The sequence below is a fragment of the Musca vetustissima genome, unplaced genomic scaffold, assembly GCF_032173495.1.
Source record: "Musca vetustissima isolate MV318-11 ecotype Yass unplaced genomic scaffold, APGP_CSIRO_Mvet_v1 utg9941, whole genome shotgun sequence".
NCBI lineage: Eukaryota > Metazoa > Arthropoda > Insecta > Diptera > Muscidae > Musca > Musca vetustissima.
This window is the reverse complement of record NW_026879332.1, coordinates 57,024-75,920: the sequence shown is the minus strand read 5'-3', so window position 1 is coordinate 75,920 and position 18,897 is coordinate 57,024. Positions and strand designations below refer to the sequence as shown.

General features: G+C 35.7%; 3 non-coding genes across 3 annotated transcripts; 2 read left to right on the top strand and 1 right to left on the bottom strand.

Annotated features, from left to right (window-relative positions):
• The first annotated feature begins 6,840 nt into the window (after positions 1–6,840).
• Trnag-gcc (transfer RNA glycine (anticodon GCC)) lies at positions 6,841–6,911 on the top strand. Its single transcript has one exon. It is a non-coding gene; the product is annotated as a tRNA-Gly (tRNA).
• Positions 6,912–7,338: 427 nt separating this feature from the next.
• Positions 7,339–7,409, top strand: Trnag-gcc (transfer RNA glycine (anticodon GCC)). Its single transcript has one exon. It is a non-coding gene; the product is annotated as a tRNA-Gly (tRNA).
• Positions 7,410–10,054: 2,645 nt separating this feature from the next.
• Trnak-uuu (transfer RNA lysine (anticodon UUU)) lies at positions 10,055–10,127 on the bottom strand. Its single transcript has one exon. It is a non-coding gene; the product is annotated as a tRNA-Lys (tRNA).
• Between the last annotated feature and the right edge of the window lie 8,770 nt (positions 10,128–18,897).

The window sequence follows — 18,897 nt, the reverse complement described above, 5'->3', positions numbered from 1 at the left end:
TTGCTTTGTACTGTCTGTTATTACTGCTTTAGCAAAACTTTACAAGGCTCCAGCTTCTGCCTTAGTCCTTGAAAAGGCTTTTTATAATTGCGTTCTGAGCGAACTGTGAATATGCTCACGCCAGAAAACAATAAAAGAAATATAAAACTATATGGCGTCAACGAACAATATGTATATTGTTATTTTCATACGCTAGTTTTACATTTGTAAGTAGTAAGTGATTCCAAAAAAGGGGCAGAGGTTCCCAAACATAAAATATTGTTCTATGGAGGTATAGAGCCATAATCAACTAATTTATAAAATGGAATCCATATTCGAATTGCGGTATTTTACGCATGATAAATTATTATTTGATTTTCTACAAAACATTAAGAATTCCCATTTCAACTTCATACCTTTAACTATTTTGTAGCGAAATCCTTCTACTGCGAATCTATTGTTCAGCGAATGTCGATGTTAAGAACACAACTTACTGTTGTTGCTGCTATATGGCTTAATGGTGTGACAGCTATGACGACAAAAGTGTCTACAAGGCACAATCCAATTCAAATACTAACTTAGGTGACAACCACAAGACGAGTGTTTGCCTTTCAAAATCCTTTTTACATGTACACCTCACTCACTTCAAGTGATTCTCGATAGTATTCCACTAACAGGATGTGATTTGACTAATGTAAAGGAGAGAGAGAGTGGAAGACTCCTTTTGTGGAATAGGAGATTTTCAACAAGTGCTTCGTAGACGTGTTTGCTGGTATTTAAAGAAACCATACAGATGTAAAATTATGCCGGATGAAAGGTGAGTCAAATCATTGACACGGAAGTCAAGAGATGCTTAAGGTGTTGATAAATGCAATGCAATTGTTTGTTATGTTCAAGTAAAGTTATTCTTAGAAAAATAAGCACCAAGCTTTTAAGGACGTCTTAACGTTTGGCGAGTAACTATGAAATATGTGTTAGTAGTGGTACAATAGTATGTGTGTAATGTAAATTACCTACAACTGCAGGATTTATTGGTCATCAACTGCAGCCTAAGAATCTGTTGAAAAAAATGAAAAATATTTAAAAAAATACACGCCTAAGGCTCAGCTGGTGCTAGGAAAAAATATTTAAAAAATCCAGGCCTAAGGCTCAGCTGGTGCTAGGAAAAAATATTAAAAAATCCAGGCCTGAGGCGCAGCTGCTGCTAGGAAAAAATATTTAAAAAATCCACGCCTAAGGCTCAGCTGGTGCTAGGAAAAATATGTAAAAATCCAGGCCTAAGGCTCAGCTGGTGCTAGGAAAAAATATTTAAAAAATCCAGGCCTAAGGCTCAGCTGGTGCTAGGAAAAAATATTTAAAAATCCAGGCCTAAGGCTCAGCTGCTGCTAGGAAAAAATATTTAAAAAATCCAGGCCTAAGGCTCAGCTGGTGCTAGGAAAAAATATTTAAAAAATCCAGGCCTAAGGCTCAGCTGGTGCTAGGAAAAATATTTAAAAAATCCAGGCCTAAGGCTCAGCTGGTGCTAGGAAAAATATTTAAAAATCCAGGCCTAAGGCTCAGCTGCTGCTAGGAAAAAATATTTAAAAAATCCAGGCCTAAGGCTCAGCTGGTGCTAGGAAAAAATATTTAAAAAATCCAGGCCTAAGGCTCAGCTGGTGCTAGGAAAAAATATTTAAAAAATCCACGCCTAAGGCTCAGCTGCTGTTAGGAAAAAATATTTAAAAAATCCACGTCTAAGGCTCAGCTGGTGCTAGGATAAAATATTTAAAAAATCCACGCCTAAGGCTCAGATAGTCCTTGTAGAAAAATATTAAAAAAATCCACGCCTAAGGCTCAGATAGTCCTTGTAGAAAAAATATTAAAAAAATCCACGCCTAAGGCTCAGATAGTCCTTGTAGAAAAATATTAAAAAAATCCACGCCTAAAGCTCAGATAGTCCTTGTAGAAAAATATTTAAAAAATCCACGCCTAAGGCTCAGATAGTCCTTGTAGAAAAATATTTAAAAAATCCACGCCTAAGGCTCAGATAGTCCTTGTAGAAAAATATTTAAAAAATCCACGCCTAAGGCTTAGATAGTCCTTGTAGGAAAATATTTAAAAAATCCACGCCTAAGGCTCAGATAGTCCTTGTAGAAAAAATATTTAAAAAAACCACGCCTAAGGCTCAGATAGTCCTTGTAGAAAAATATTTAAAAAAAGCCACGCATAAGGCACAGATAGTCCTTGTAGAAAAATATTTAAAAAAAGCCACGCCTAAGGCACAGATAGTCCTTGTAGAAAAATATTTTAAAATATCCACGCCTAAGGCTCAGATAGTCCTTGTAGAAAAATATTTAAAAAATCCACGACAAAGGCTAAGACAGTCCTTGAAAAAAATCAGCTGGTGCTTGGAAAAAAAATAATTTAGAAATTCACAAATTCTGACATTCATATATTTATTACTCATATGTTGCATTCTGAGTTTTAATTGATATCAAAATGAGCTTATGAATTTATACCAGCATCCTCTCCACATGGGAATTTCACACCCAGTTTAATAAATACATAATCACAATGTGCCCTTATTAACCCTTGACATTAAACAAATCACTTTCCATTACAACCGACAACAAAGACCGCCCTCAGGAGTACGTGAGGTAATCTAATATTTCATATATGTTTCATAATTTCAGTCTAATTCTTTAATTTGTGGTTGTGTGATCAACAAAATTAAAGCATCACAACGACATTTGCATTTTCCATTGTTGACACCATCATAAATAGAAGAAGTCGCAGCAGCATTACAACAATCTCCGTTTTCATAATTATGTTGTTGTAACTATGTTTACAATTACATACACATGCAATAATGTTGTTGTTTTTGTACTCACACACTAAAACTACAATTTCTAGTTAATTAATTGCTTTTGCTTGCATGTGTGAATGCGTTCGTATGATGTATGTATGTTTGTCAACAATCAAAGTGTCACACGAAAACTGTATCTTTTAACTTTCAAATGAACCTCTAATTTTGAGGTTCCATCCCCCAGTTTTTTGTATTTCCAACATTCGTGTCTGGTTATCTTTGTCGCGAATTTAGTTTTTGTATTTAGCAGACATCACAACAAAAATCTGGGATATGTGCCTTTTTTGTTTGGAGTCACGAAAAATCATTTGCACTCATATTTGTCAAACTTGAATATTCATACATATTTATGAGTGAGTTCAAGATATGCGGCGGCATCTATTGATCACGTGAAGAGTTAGGGTTGCAATATTTTGTATGTCTCTCATTGAAATATATATTTAATGAATCTACGATCTGATAGTCCATGAAATACATTTGTTTAACAAATCCACGCCCCGATGGTCCTTGAGAAAAATATATTTAATAAATCAACGATCTGATAGGCACTGAAAAGTCCAGTAACTACTTCTATTTACTTCGGTCACTCAGTCCTTTTCAATTTACCTCCATTCTTAAGCTGTTCGATGTGCGTATATCAGGTGAGCATCACTATCCAAAATAATATCAAGTCGAGATGTTCAAGAACTCTTGGGCTGATTCTATTCACTTATGTCAAACGACCGGTCATTTTCAATTAACCTCCCATCCTAAACATGTCGATGTGCGTCTACGACAGCGAGTCATTAGATAGGCCTTGAAGCCCTTTTCCCAATACAGAAATCAGATATACGCCAAATACTGACAAATTTTAGATATATTTTCAATTCAGGAAAAACTGAGGTACTGAAATGTAAACACCACTCGTAAACAGTTCAACGCCCTCTACCAGCGGGGCATCATTGAAAAAATCTCTTTTAAAGAAAAAGAAAAATTTATTTGTCATTAAAATGTCTTAAAGTCCACTATTAATTTCAGAGATCGTATGTATTCAAACATAATTCTGGATCCGAGATATATGAATTGTTCCGAAAAAATCGTGAAAAATATATTTATATTGAATATATACGGAGATGCTCGGGGTACGAGGGTACGTTCATTATGGCGTAATGCCACGATTATTTAAACACAATTAATGACTTCATACCGATGTGAAGACCCCAATTGATAATACGTATTTGGATGGGCGAGTATCGGAACACATTTAAAATTCTTCCCTTTCTATGGGTTGGTTGTCTAGCATATCCATACCGAGTCCATACTCTACCCGCGATTTGGACACAAACCACCTGCAGCACGATGCTAGCCAATGTGCCAACAGTAAAGTGATAGGCTGGGTCTGCACCCGTGTTACCGAAGATACTCGTGCTACGGAAGACTTTCGCTAAAGCTCATAACCGAAAATATTGTCAGTAGAACTTAAAAATAGCTAGGAATTGGTCTCCCACAGACTTGACTATAGTCTGTGGGTGTTCAGCTTCCTAACCGAAGCTACTAAGTAAGTCACCTTGATGCGTAGCACAACCAAAGACATCTTCATTAAAACTAATAATATCAGGATCTCTTAAAGGGAACTATCACAAGACGATATGTGCCAACTATGGAGGAATTAGTTTCCTTCCCATCGTATATAAAGTGCTATCCAGCATACTGTGTGAACGACTGCAGCCAATAACATTACTGGACCATACCAATGCGGCTTCAGGCTTGGCAAGGACCAGATTTTCACTCTGCGCCAAATCCTGTAAAAGACCCACGAAAAAACATTCCAACTATTCGTCAACTATAAAGCCGGATTCGACAGTCCAATCCGTTAAGAGGTGTTTGAAGCCATGTCTGAGTTCAGAATTCCTGCAAAATTAACACGGCTATGCAGGATAACTTTATCTGAAACAAGGTCAGCAGTTAAAGTCGGAAAGGACCTCTGGGAACCCTTTAACACCGAACAAGGATTCTGACAAGGCGACAGTTAGTCGAGTGATCTTTTTAACATCCTACTGGAAAAAGTAATACAAGAGGCAAATGTGAACAGAAATGGCACACTGTACACCAAACAGAACATGTTACTCGCCTAAATCGACGACATCGACATAATGGGTCGAACATTGCGAGCGGCAACAGCTAACTTTGAACAAATTGAGAAGGAGTCTGCCAAAGTGGGTCTGGCAATACAAGACGAGAAGACCAAGCTGATGGTACCAACGCGCAAGACGTCCAGTAGACTCGGAACAACTGTGGAACTTGAGAACTACAGCTTCGAGGTAGTCAAAGATTTTATATACCTTGGTACCACCATAAATAAAACTAATGTCATTAGTTTTGAAATTCGGAGGATAGTGTTGGACAACAGATGCTACTATGGTCTAAGTAAGCAATTTAGAAACAAGGCCACCTCCTGCCAGACCAAACTCACACTATACAAACCAAACTCATTACTACCCGTGATGGTGTATGGATCAGGAGCAAGGGTACTTGCGCAAGCAGATGATGCTGCTCTTGGAGTGGTTGAGAAAAAAATATCGCCGTCGAATGAACCAAGAGTTCTGCATTTATTCTCGGACATAGAAAGACATATTGAGCTGCAGCGACTTCATTGGGTAGGTCATGTTGTGAAAATGGATGGATGAGCCAAGTGATTGTTCACACAGAAGGGGAAGGCCATGAATTAGATGAAACGATGAAGTTGAAGACGCTATGGCCGAACATGGTCTTTCACATTGTAAGAACTGCACAAAAGACCGACGCGCCTGGAAATCTTTTTTATTCTCGGCCTATGGAAAAAATGCTCTATAAGAAGTCAGCTACGCACGTAAGCAAATTTTGGATGAAATCGGTTACTCCCTTCGAGAGTTATTGTGCGCACCAGACGGCCACTTTTACGGACATTTTTAAATCGACTCCAAATTGTCTAAAACGGACTTGGTGCAAAGAAACGTGAGGTCTAAAACCAATATTTCGAAGAGGCACATAAGGCATAAAATGGTTAAAAAATTTTAATCGGTTTTAGTAACCCTAATATTACATCACTAAATCATCAACCAACAACCAAACACCCTCAATATTTTTTTCACTTACTACTAATATTTGTATGCCTATGTCTGACTCCCATGGACCCATAGTTTAGCATTTGTTGAAGCGTAATTATTAAAGCACGATTAGTTTTTTATTTCGTTGCTACAAACACAAAAAACTACAACAGTTGTTGCATGTTGCACGTAGCCCAGATGGCGCATGTGGCCATGTACATTATTTGCTTAGATACTCGTAGGTGATTTTTAGGGCTACCGAGACGAAGGAACAACAGCAACAACAAAAATAACATCATCATACTTTTAACACAATTATAAACATAATGACAACGACAACTGACAACAATGATGGTGATAACGTTTGAATGACAATTCAGCTGTTGATGATGTCGTTGCTGTTGCTGCCGTTGAAAGTTTATTTGATTACTCTTTTTTCTGTTGTTGTCGTTGCTGATGTTTCTGATTTTTCTGGTAGGCTGTTAGATGTCATGTTTAACATATCACAAAACAATGCCATCATCATCGCAATGAACATTAGGATACCCTTTTTTCAGTTTATTTTTGTAAATTAATTTTCGTGTGAATATGGGGGTCATTGTAGTCTGGGGTGTCATCTCGTCCGGCATTGTCTCATCGTATAGCACCAACAAAAAAAGTGGCAATAACAATAAATGATTGCACAAAATGTGAATGAGGTGGCGTCTTTACGAATTAGTTGGCAATTTTTTCGCAAACGTACGAAACCCAAAAAGTGGGGGCAAGGGGTTGGGATGTTGTGTTGTAGATCACAATTAGATGGAGGAATTTATAAAGGTGTTGAGAAGTTGAAGATTTTAATTAGTTCAACTATTTTCTGATTGGTTTTATTTTCGCCGGAAAAGATCCTAAACTTCTAGAGAAAGAAATCGATGAATTTGAGAGGTTTTGTTTATTGTAGAATTTTATATAGCATCGGTGGTTCAGTGGTAGAATGCTCGCCTGCCACGCGGGCGGCCCGGGTTCGATTCCCGGCCGATGCAATTCGAAATTTTTGTAAATGACGGATTCTTAACATTGAATATAAATCTCTCCTAGTCCTAAAAAGTCGAAATTTTTAAGATTTAAACTGTAGATTCAGATACGAATGGGGGTAGAAGTAGTATGTGGTAATTATCGAAAATGAGAACACACACGCGTGTTTAGACACCCGATAGATATGTTATTGAATAACAACACGAGTTTGTAAACATTTGGCAAAAGTGGTGTTGTGTGTTTGCTTTTTAAGAACCACGTTTTAAAGTTGCTTGAAAAAATATAAGCGTTTACTTCAGATTCTAATGTTAAACTGCTTAAATAATCAACTATAAAGCATAGATACTTTTGTCGTGTAAATTACCAATATTCTAATTCGGCTATTAATATACTTTTGGGTCTTGAAAATGAATGTCATATATGAATTATTATGTAGCATCGGTGGTTCAGTGGTAGAATGCTCGCCTGCCACGCGGGCGGCCCGGGTTCGATTCCCGGCCGATGCAGAATTGATTTTTTACATCGATTTAGTCAAGTCCGTCGGTTCGACGGAAATCACAATAGAAATCGCAATATTAAATACAGTGCTTTGACATTGTACCAGGATGTTTGGTATTGAAAATGGGTTTTATTGGCTCAAATTTTAGGATAGCCCGATTTCAGAAGTTCCCTCAGATATTTTTTGTATTTTGGTTACGTTTTTAACCGAATTGACTGTAAATTTATATTCCTGTGGAGTACCAAATACATTTACCAAAAATTCTCAAGATATGTCCGCTTTTAAGTATAGCCCTCAAGTAACGATACCCCCGATTTTATGTATTTTGAAGATTTAAGACAGGCTTTTCGCCCTGATAAATCTCCTAATCAAACATTATCACTATTGATCAACCTAGTTGGAGTGGCGTTCATAAAATACTCTTTGTTGAATGTTTCGAAGGTCAGGAAATGTTTAAAGACTGTATCACACTTCCCCAAATTATAAATATACGTTTGAGGATTTAGGGTATTGAGCTTTTTGAAAAAAAAAAATATTTAGTTAAATTTGTTATTGTTATAAGGAAAACTTGTCGGTATAAAAATTCCGTTCATTATTCGTAGCGTAAAAAGCTGCAGCAGGGAAAATGTCGATCCAGGGAAAATGTCGGAGAAAAGTGTCATAGACGTGTGATAAATATCCCCTCACATTCTAGGAATTTTTATAAAACGTCTTCGAAACCTCACATAAATGTCTTGCCTTATTTTAGTTCATTTTCCAATAGAAATTTATGTATGTTTAAAGTATTTGTCGGATTTCTATCCAAAGTTGGTGTAAAAAAAAGCTTGTTACAATAACATTTTTATTAGCCCCACATAATATCACGCCTCATTTTTTAAAGTTCAGCCTAAGTTTTGATATTGATAGCTCTTTGTGGGTGATATATTAGGTTGGGGAAAAAGAAATCCATTATTTTTATATGATGTATATGACTTTATTTATCATGCTTCGGAATGTCCGAATATGTACCGTTTTGTTGTACGATTTGTTGCCATTTTAAAAGTAAGTTCATAATGTCTCTCTCATAGAAGTCCTGCTCTCTATTTGCAAATAACTCTAGTAGTCGATTTGCACAATCCTCCACAGATACCAATTTTATATCATTAAAGAAAATTTGCAATGCAATGTAAGGCGGATGCATTAAAACTTCCCAAACAAGCTCCCGAAGTTTCTGCTCAGTCACTGTATATGTGTGTGTCCTAGCGTTCTCTCGGTGAAACACGACACCTTTCCTATTGCCCAAATCTGGCCGTTTCGGGCCAATTGTAAATGGTTTAAAACAGTTTTATATTCGACATTTATCTCCTGGGCGATGTTACGACTGCATGCCGGCCAACTTCGATCATTTCTCCGATTTTATCCACATTTTCGACGATCGGCCTATCTGTGCGAGGTGCATCTTTAACATCAAAAATTCCTGAACGGGATCTACGAAACCAAAATTGCACATAACAATATCGGAACCATGAACGGGACTATAACAGCATTCCCGCAAAATTAATACAGCTCTGCAGGAGCCTTTCAATGCCGAACGAGGGTGACCTTTGCTGGAAAAGGTCATACGAGAGACACAGGAAAACAGAAATGACACTCTGTAAACCAAACAGCATATGTTACTCGCCTACGCCGATAACATCGACATAATAGGTCGAACATTGCGAGCTGTAACAGCCACCTTTGAACGAATTGATAAGGAGTCTGCCAAAGTGAGACTGACAGTAAATGGCAAGAGGACCATGCTGATGGTATCAACGCGCAATACGTCCTGTAGACTCAAACCAACTGTGGAACTTTAAAACTACAGCTTCGAAGTATAAATAAAACTAATGAAATATGTTTTGAAATTCGGAGAAGGATAGTGTCGGCCACCATATGCTAAAATGGTCTATGTAAGCAATTTAGAAACAAGGCCTCCTCCCGCCAGACCAAACTCACACTCCACAAGACGCTGATACTACCCGTGCTGGTGTATGGATCAGAAGCATGGGTATTTGCGCAAGCAAATAAGGCAGTTCTTGGAGTAGAAGTGAAAAAATTCGATCAAAGATCAAAGCCAATGGAGGTGAATATTGGCATGGTCTTTCAAATTGCAAAAACTGTTCAGCTATAACATCTATACATGAACATGTGTCATATGTATCGAGCTGCAGCAATTTTTGGTATTTTGCAAATAATGTAAAGGCATAGAAAAGCGAGCCTACTGATTTTTTTTCTGCATTGCAGGGGAAGTCTCCGAATATAAAAGATCAATTTTTGATAACATATACAGATATGTTGTGATAAAAAACAACAACAAAAATTATTCAGGCGTTAATGCCCAAATTCTTTTTAGTTGGGGTTCCTGGACTACGAAAATAACTTTGGTGTTTTTGATCACTTCGTAAATTTTTATGTGAAAATAAGCACATTTCACTTATTTTATACATTTACAGTTATAAAACAAATTTACGATGTGACAAAAAACCAAAGGTATTTATCTGCTTCATGTCTCAAATAAATGGAATTAATTTTTGTGGATGTTTTATTTTTGCATTTGGTCAGATTTGTTATACCAATAAATTATTAGTAGAGTAAACCTATTATTTTGTATAGAAAAATATAAAAAGTTATCACCGCCCGAGCAGGGACTTGAACCCTGGACCCTTGGATTAAAAGTCCAATGCTCTACCGACTGAGCTACCCGGGCACATACTGTACCGCCTCCCCGTTTTCATTCTCTGTTTAAGCACATTGGAGTTTATCTTTTTTAAATATTAAACAAATTTGTATAATGTTTTATTCTAGACAATGTTGGAAATGTTGGAATTTTAATCGTTTTGCTCAATTCGACAGAACGGCAAAACAGAGAATAAATGAGTTGTATTAATTTATTAATTATTTTGATTTGAGGCAAGTAAGATCTAAATTTAAAAAAACAAAATTGTTTTTAATTGTGTTTGAAATCCCTAAATTAGTCCCAGTATGAATTGTGTTCATTTGAAGTATTTCCTTGTATTCACATATACCCCACGGTTGATCTAATAATACTTCAGATAAATTGGTATTATAACCCCAAAAATTTATATAGTATTATTAAATTATTTTTATTGATAAAAAAATTAATAACATAGACACAGTTATAAAGTATTTTTGCTATTTTTTTAAAGGTCATTGACTTTTAAACATAGCCATGATTAAAACAAAAAAATAAAAGCTACTTTCCCACATTTTTGTTAAAAATTAACATTATTAATTTTAAAACATACTTTCAGGTGTTTCAAAAATGCACCTGTCGTTAAAATGAAAGAAAATAAAGCTTTCAAAAGACAAAAACACATGAAATGTTGTTGTTGTATAATTAACGTAGCCGAAAAAAGCTCAAGTTGTCAGACGACTATATCATTAAAAACACTCAACGGTGTGGAAGGGGAAAAAATTAAACAAAAGCTTTTGAGCAACAACAACGACAGCCAGCCATAAATGAGAAGGCCTTACACAACCGTAACAGAGTGCGGAATGAGCGCCAAGACAAAACATCTTCCCTGCAAGCACAAACGAAATGGCCTCACACAGCCGTAGCAGAGTGCGGACTGAGCGGCAAAACAATACATCTTAGATGATGATAAAATTCAGGGGCGTTATGTGAAATATAAGAGTCCTCTATACAATTGAAATAGCTTATAGCGACGTTCTAGGGACCGAAAAAATTGGTCTATTGAGCTATAAGCGATATAAAATAAAGGGCATGGATTTTCAGGGGACTTTTGGATATCGCTGTTATAACCCATATGTCGTTATTAACGATTTCGACTGACTTAATAAAAATTTAAATTATAAATAATAAAAATAGAAATTATTAAATACAAAACGTGTTCTTACCTCCATTATAAAAATAAGATGCTTTATATGGAATCTGTAAATAACGAGAACATTGAGGAAATATTAATTTTATTTAAATTTTTTAAAATTGGCATATCTTTAAATTTTAATGTAATATATTTGGGAAATGTTAATATATACATATATAACATTTTGTATTCCTAAAAGTATTTAAAATTTAAATTAATACCCGTTTTATATATTTCTGTTAAGGTATCCTCACCTTCCATTTAAAAATGTCACAACCTATTTAGCCTCATCATGAACAAATCTATTCTTCACAATGTTTAGATGAAAGAGAGTGTGAATGTTGTGACACTTGTTCTGCATGTCCACAGAAAACACCATCGAGCCCAGAGACAATGTCAAAGACAAAGCCACACGTTGACCAGCAATATGTAGATATGATACATTAAAACCAGAGGACAACCAGACTGTAAGTCTGTAAAACTAAAAGTTGTTGTGTAAAATATGACAACTTTATATCCATGATAGCACCCCACTTTCCCCCGCTCTATCACACTTTATTGTTTACTGTTGCATTTCACAGTTCCTAATAACCTAGCAAACAAAGTGGTGGGAGTTTTATAAAAATCTAACAGACATTTAAGGGAGATTAAATATGGTTAGTCATAATATTGAAACTCTTATAGATCTGAAATTTCTGAATGCAATTTAAACGGTCACTAATTCGTCTTATATTCGATCTCAGCCATCTTCTAGGTCTCAAGCGTTCCGTTAGGTCTCAAGATAGAACATAGACTGAAGTAGTATTTGCGATTAAAAAATGCGATTAAATTGCGATTAAATTCGTTCATTAATTTGGTTTTATTCCAGAATGTTTTTGAACCACTAAGGTAACATTGATAAGCTGGTGAAATATTGGGAGACTTATAAGCTATAGGTGCTCTTGTAAACCATATGAGAACTAGTGTATCCCTTGTGAAGCATAGGCTATCTAATCTAATGAACCATAGGTGAAGAGGTCAACGAAAGGCGATATGGAACCATTGCTGATTTGATGAACTTCTGACTAATGAAGTAAATGCCCTTATGAACGTAATTTTGGTATCCTGGGTAGTGAAGATTAGTGTATATGTGAATATATGTGTGTTTGAATGTGTATAGTTTACAAATATTAAAATGTTGCTTTAAATCTCCTATTGTTGCAATTTAATGAACAATAGAAAGTTGTTGCCAAGAATTGTTTGTCATGATTTGTCCTCGAAGAATGTCTGCTATGACATGTTTACATTAGATTTTGTAGGGAAGAAGATCGGGAGGGATTTTCAAAATAACCGGAACGTGAGTTTTTGAAAAAAATATTTATATTTTTGGAAAATATTTATAATCTAAAATATCAAAAACCAATCGGTACCCTTATTTGGAGGAAGTTTTGCGAGGAGGTTTTATATCCTCTGAAAATTTTGGATTTTTTTCTGTGTATATAGGAATAGTTTTGTGAAGCAATGTTTATTCATCAAGAACCAGAATAGCAAATTGCAGCCAATTGATTGGAGAATGCGGCTAGGATCTAAACCTAAACCTGGACCTATTTTGAACATGTCACTTTTCATGATAATTTAAGTCACTTTGGTTGAAAAGGTAAGTGGGATATTTTTTTTATTTCTTCAAGAAACTGGAATGCCCGGTTGCAGCAAGTTCGGTTAGAAAATGTCTATAAGCCCATGAATGTACTTAAAAAGGGGCGGAACCGTTGTATGAGGGTAATATCAGGACCATGAAAATACTTATAATGAGGCGGAACCAATTTTTTACATTTCCGCCTTCAAGATTAGTATGGGGAATTCCCATACTATAACTTCGGTTAGATTACTCTAGGACTATCAACGTACTTAAAGTGGGTGGGACCTCTGAATGAAGGATCTATCAAAACATAGACCTATAATGAAAATATTCTGTTACGAAATTTTTTGCCAATAAGGAACCTGAATTGGATTGATCATTGACTACTTTAGGCGAGACAATTATATGGAGACTATGTCTATGCATTGAACAATATTGGAAATATTCCGCATGAATGATTGTAATCCTCCAAAATATTCGATACTTCTTCGATTGGAAAATTCGACGAAAGCCAAAACGCGAAAAGTGAGGGTGTGACCTATACATGGGGGTTGTGTCAATAGTGGATATACGCAATTTTCGGAAATTAGGCGCCCAAAGAACTGTGAATAAGAAATGTTAAAGCATTCTGTTGGAATATGCGGCTAATAGTTTCAAATATTGGGTGGAACCTTTATATGGGTCTATATCAAAACATATAGAACTGTTTCTAGAAATATGGGTTTTACCCTCCAAGAACATAAACCACCAGAATCTTTATATGAGGACCATATCAACACGTTGACTGGTATTGAAATGTTTCTGCGTATATGTCGATCGCCTTTCAAAAAATTAAACGAAATATCTTCGGTTGGAAAAATGATCCCTTAAACCCTTAAAAATACCATAAATCCTTCCGGTCTTCATATGGTCTTCATATTGAATATTTTGAATGTCCAAATATAGGAACTTCGATTGGAAAATGTGTATAGGAACATAAATATATCTAAAATCTGGCGGTACACAATTTTGTATCCAATTAGTATACCGATCGTCATATCTCGGCTAGCTGAGTCGATCTAGAAATGGGTGTGTCCGTGCGTCTGTCCATTATAATTTGTAAACACCATACAGGCCACAGTTATGGACCAATCTTCACGAAATTTTGCATATAGGATGGGTTCGTGCCTAGACCCCTAATGTTGTTGGTAATGATCGGTTAATATTTAGTGGATGAAATGTCCCAAACACTTTATTTTATCTGTTTTTGCTGGTTGCTCTTAAGGCTACAATTATGACCCGAACACCACGAAAGTTTACACGAAGAATGGAATGTCAAAGAATAGCATGACTGTTTTGATGAAAATCAGTCAATTTTTAACGGGTCAAATGGACACAGACTTTTGTGTGTAAAATTACAACATTTGCATTCTATGACATATGGAAATATGTCCTGAAGGACATAGACCCGATAAGTTTATAGTATATCCATGAGGAGGAGTTGACACTTAATTGATACCAATTATATTGAAGTATGTATTCGAGTAGGTTATATGTATTATGAGGTTGTATAGTATTTCCATTAGAAGGCGGAAATGTAGCGCTGATGCCTAACAAATTTTGCATGATTTTCTGGCCAAGGAATACCCCTATAATTTTCGATGATAATTATATGACATTAGGGGAACGAAATGGACTGACAACTTTATTTTTTTCTCGTTTTCTAGTCGCTCTAGACGCCACAATTATAAGCCGAACATCACAAATATTCGATTGGTTGTCAGATAATGAACGGTCCATATTTAGCGGGTAAAAAATTGTTGTGTAAATTAACAAAATATAATCATATGGAGTAATTTTTTACTCCGTGAAAACATGATTCGGAAAATATGCCGCATAGGATTCCGTCAAGGGAGTGCAAATATCGCGAAATATTACCCAGGCTTGTAATATGTGTATGGTCGGCCCCGTCTGATTATACTGCTCCGCTCACTGTATTTATTCTGATAAGGAATACATACACCTTATGGGGTCTCCGACGAATATTTCGACGGGTGTTTCAAAATGAGAGATTTAAATGACGAGCATCTCTGATTAAATTTCATCGCTACATGTTCAACTATTTGGATTTTGGATCCTGCCAACGCCTGACTATAAATCGACACCAGTTTTTGAAATTCCAGGTTCGAATAAAAAATTGTTTTTTTTTTTCTTTTCAACGGGCTTTAAATAATACAATTGAAATTTTTGTTTCAAACGAACGCGAAATCGTTTATAACGAAATATCCATTACAACGACGATATTCAAAATGTTGTCCTTTGTTTGATATCGCTTATAACAATTTCGTCAGTCACTTGTCTACGAATGTATTAAAATCTAGCGATCGAAATCCCTATTTCATATGCTATGTTGCGCCGTTTATGTTATGTTGTCTCAAAGGGTCATAAATATTGCAAGTGGTCGTTCTCGGTTGTATAGAAAGCAAACATGTAAATGTCAATGGTAGGTGGTGGCGGCAGGACATATAGTTCTTTTGTTTGTCTCCGGCTGATATTTTCCCATAATTCTAAACATTTAATATTAATGCGTAGGGATGTATGGCTGCGTCATAAGTGTGTGTGTGTGTGTTGTGTTTGTCCTTGTTTATGACACATTCTCCATTGTTTGCATTTAAGATTCCTGAGATTCAAACAATCAACAGTCCGTCTTGTTGACTGGCAATGGAGTTGGTTGGGTGGTTATGGTTTTTCATTAAAGGGGATAAGGGTTAACCAGACAGACACTTTTAATCACATCTGATAACAGATTTAACAGACAATTCTGTTGGCATCGGAACAAGACATTCATGTCAAACTGCATTCATGTCATAGATATTTACTATACAACTACCACTACTACTATATAAATCTAGATGGAGGATAAGAGGTGGAAATTGTGTTGAAAATGTGTGGTTTTGCAGGATATTTTCTAAAGAAAGACATTGCCTGTGTGTCTGTGTATGTGTGTGTGTTTGTCTGCGTGCAGACAAAAGATTATTTCTGAGTAAATTAAAAGGCATAGATTTTACATAATTACTTTTAAATTGATTGGATTTCTAACAAAAGAATCAATGCATAAGGATTAATTATGGATTTTAACACTGATAGACGGTTGTAAATTCAATATTAAATGATGATTAGCATAAATTGAAAAATGCATAATATTCGAAAGTAACTAATTTGTGGTAGGAGTGTGGTTTCAAAAGGGATGAAGCAACACTGATAAATGTCTTAGGCCTATCTGGCATCATTTTGACGCAATTATTGCTCGTAATTGAGGAATTATTTCAGTTTATACGGACAGATTTAAATGTTTAGGATATGACACTGACTGTCCCGTAGGGTCAAAAGGTGACGAATCAGAGTTTATTGGTTTCATGTGGAAACTAATGAAAAAAGTGTTTTTTTTATGACAAAAATTGTTCCGCAATATTTTGAGGGTCAAAATCGAAATCTCGATGATACCAAATAAAAGGCTAATACATTCAAGAAGGGTTTGCTAAACTCCAGACTCATAATGTATTTTTTGTAAATATGTTCCTTTATCCAATAAAAATTAAAAAATCATATACACAGAAGAAAATATTTAAGGGAACATTATGTGCGCTGGACTGTAATTTATACCAGTCCGAAGGAAAAATCTTCTGTGGTAAAACAAAAGACCTTCCTCTCCCTAGAGCCAGCCTAGCTCGTTCAATCTAGCGAGAGCTGCGGGCGACAGGTGTTTACAAGCACGCAACCGATCCGATCCCTCCACACAACGAATTAAATCCTCGACAGTCCTATTCTCAACAAACTGACACCTATCTAAGAATGTGAGACCATACCTAACCATGAAAACATCAATCCTATCAATCTGTGCCTTTTCATAGATCGACCTACAAGAGTGCGACCTATAGGAGCCGTCCTCTACCTGAATAGGGCACAATCTCAGACAAGAGGATAGTATTTTTTTCCCAGAACCTTAACCTTTCCATCTGAGCCGATCTTTCCATCTGAGAGCCGATCACCCACCCTCAATCTAAAAACACGACCTCTAAGGGAATTAGTGACCATTCTACACGTTTGGCTATCAAAGCTAAACGAATTGAATTTATATAAAACTAGCTGGACCCGTGGCACTTCGCTGCCCCTGCCAATGTTACGTTAAATTTAAACAGAGCTGTAATTATTTGATATGCTGCTCTTTTTCAAATTTAATCTCTATCAATTAGCATGAATAGGTCGAAATTATATATGGAAGCTATGCTATATCTATATCTTAACCGATTTCAAGGAACCTTGAGAGAGATAAATTTATTTTAACTTCAGTACGCTGTGTCAATCGGCCTAGCTATGGTTCTTTAGTGAACCATTTGCTTAAAATCGATGAAAATATATATAGGAGGTATATGTAATATAGCTCACATTTAATACACTATACCAAAAATCGTGTAAATCGAGAAATATATAGGGGCTTTGGTGCTCTATTAACATCAAATCGGACGGAAATAAATACGGGAGATATATATATAAATCAGAACCGATTTGCACGAAATTTAACACACATCATTTTAGCCTTAATTCAGTAAACTGTACCAAATTTCGTGCAAATCGAAAGATATATAGGGACTTTGGTGCACCATTTAGACTTAATTTAGTACACTATACCAAAAATCGTGTAAATCGAGAAATATATTTGGGCTTTGGTACTCCATTAACATAAAATCAAAGGTACCCCACGTTCAAAGATGCCCCCCTCTCCCCTACTCAAAAATCGACTGTGAAAATTTCTTGAAAATCCGTTCAGTAGTTTAGGAATCTATAGCTAACACAGATCAAACAAACTAACTAACAAACAAACAGAAATTCATTTTTTTTATACATATATTGATAGATTCCACCATTGCATAAATTGAAAGCCTTACCACAGTGGATGAAACTGAAATACTTAAGTATGCGGTGTAACAATGTGAATGAGAATTGTATAGTAGTGCAGAAGCCTTTGTAAATGTCAATGTTGGGGACGTCATGCGAACTCGTTGCTTTAGTAGATGGAGCGATCGTTGGTGTTGTTGTATGTTGCAAACATCCATATAGTTGTAAAAATTTGAAAAATGTTGGTAATAGGTCTCATAATTCGTTATGGATTTAATATAGTCTGTTAAAAACGTTCTTATAGATGATTTTCTTTGCAGATTTAATATTAATAAAGCCCAAATATTAAGTATTGATTTAAAAATATGTTTACTTTTAAAATGTGAAGTGAAATATTAATTTATACCCTCCATCATGAGGTGCTTATTCAAAATAAAAAAAAAATATCCGAACCTACAGAAACATTAACAAACCGATGTCTGAATTCACCAAAGACCGAATAAAGGGGAAAACACATACAAGGATTCAGGCCGGACCTGTTAAGATGGCTTTGTATGTGTTTCCCCCCTTAATCGAGACACAGCATTATGGCAAATGCAGACAAGTCCGCAGTTTTTGTAAATACAATTGATATCAAATTTATTAGTTAGTTTATTGTTTTCAGAACAAGGTTCGGGTAAAAATAGGAAGGAAGAATACATTCGAAAATCGATTTATTGTCTTTGAGGACCCTATCTTTTGAGCGACATTTTTGTAGCATACTTTACTGTTCAATAATTCAAGGATGTAAAATGAGTCGAGATAGATGGACAATATTTTTCATAAAAATATTCCACATTCGATTTGACTAAAGGCATACCATCTCAAATTAACCTATAATAGCCGCATATAAAGATCAAAAGAGAATAACTGGCTCCAAAGAAAAGAATTGACTTGAAGGCCATTCAAATGTTCATCGCCCTTACAAGCAAAACTCAATTAAGGGGACCCCCCCCCCCCCCCATTCTCGGCGTCAAAAATGTTGTTGATATAATTCGAATCTAGCTTAATTAATAAATGTCCCTACAAAATTTCAAGTGAAAATCTCAAGAACTCTTGAAGATATAGCCGATTTATTGTGTCAGCATCAGGTGACG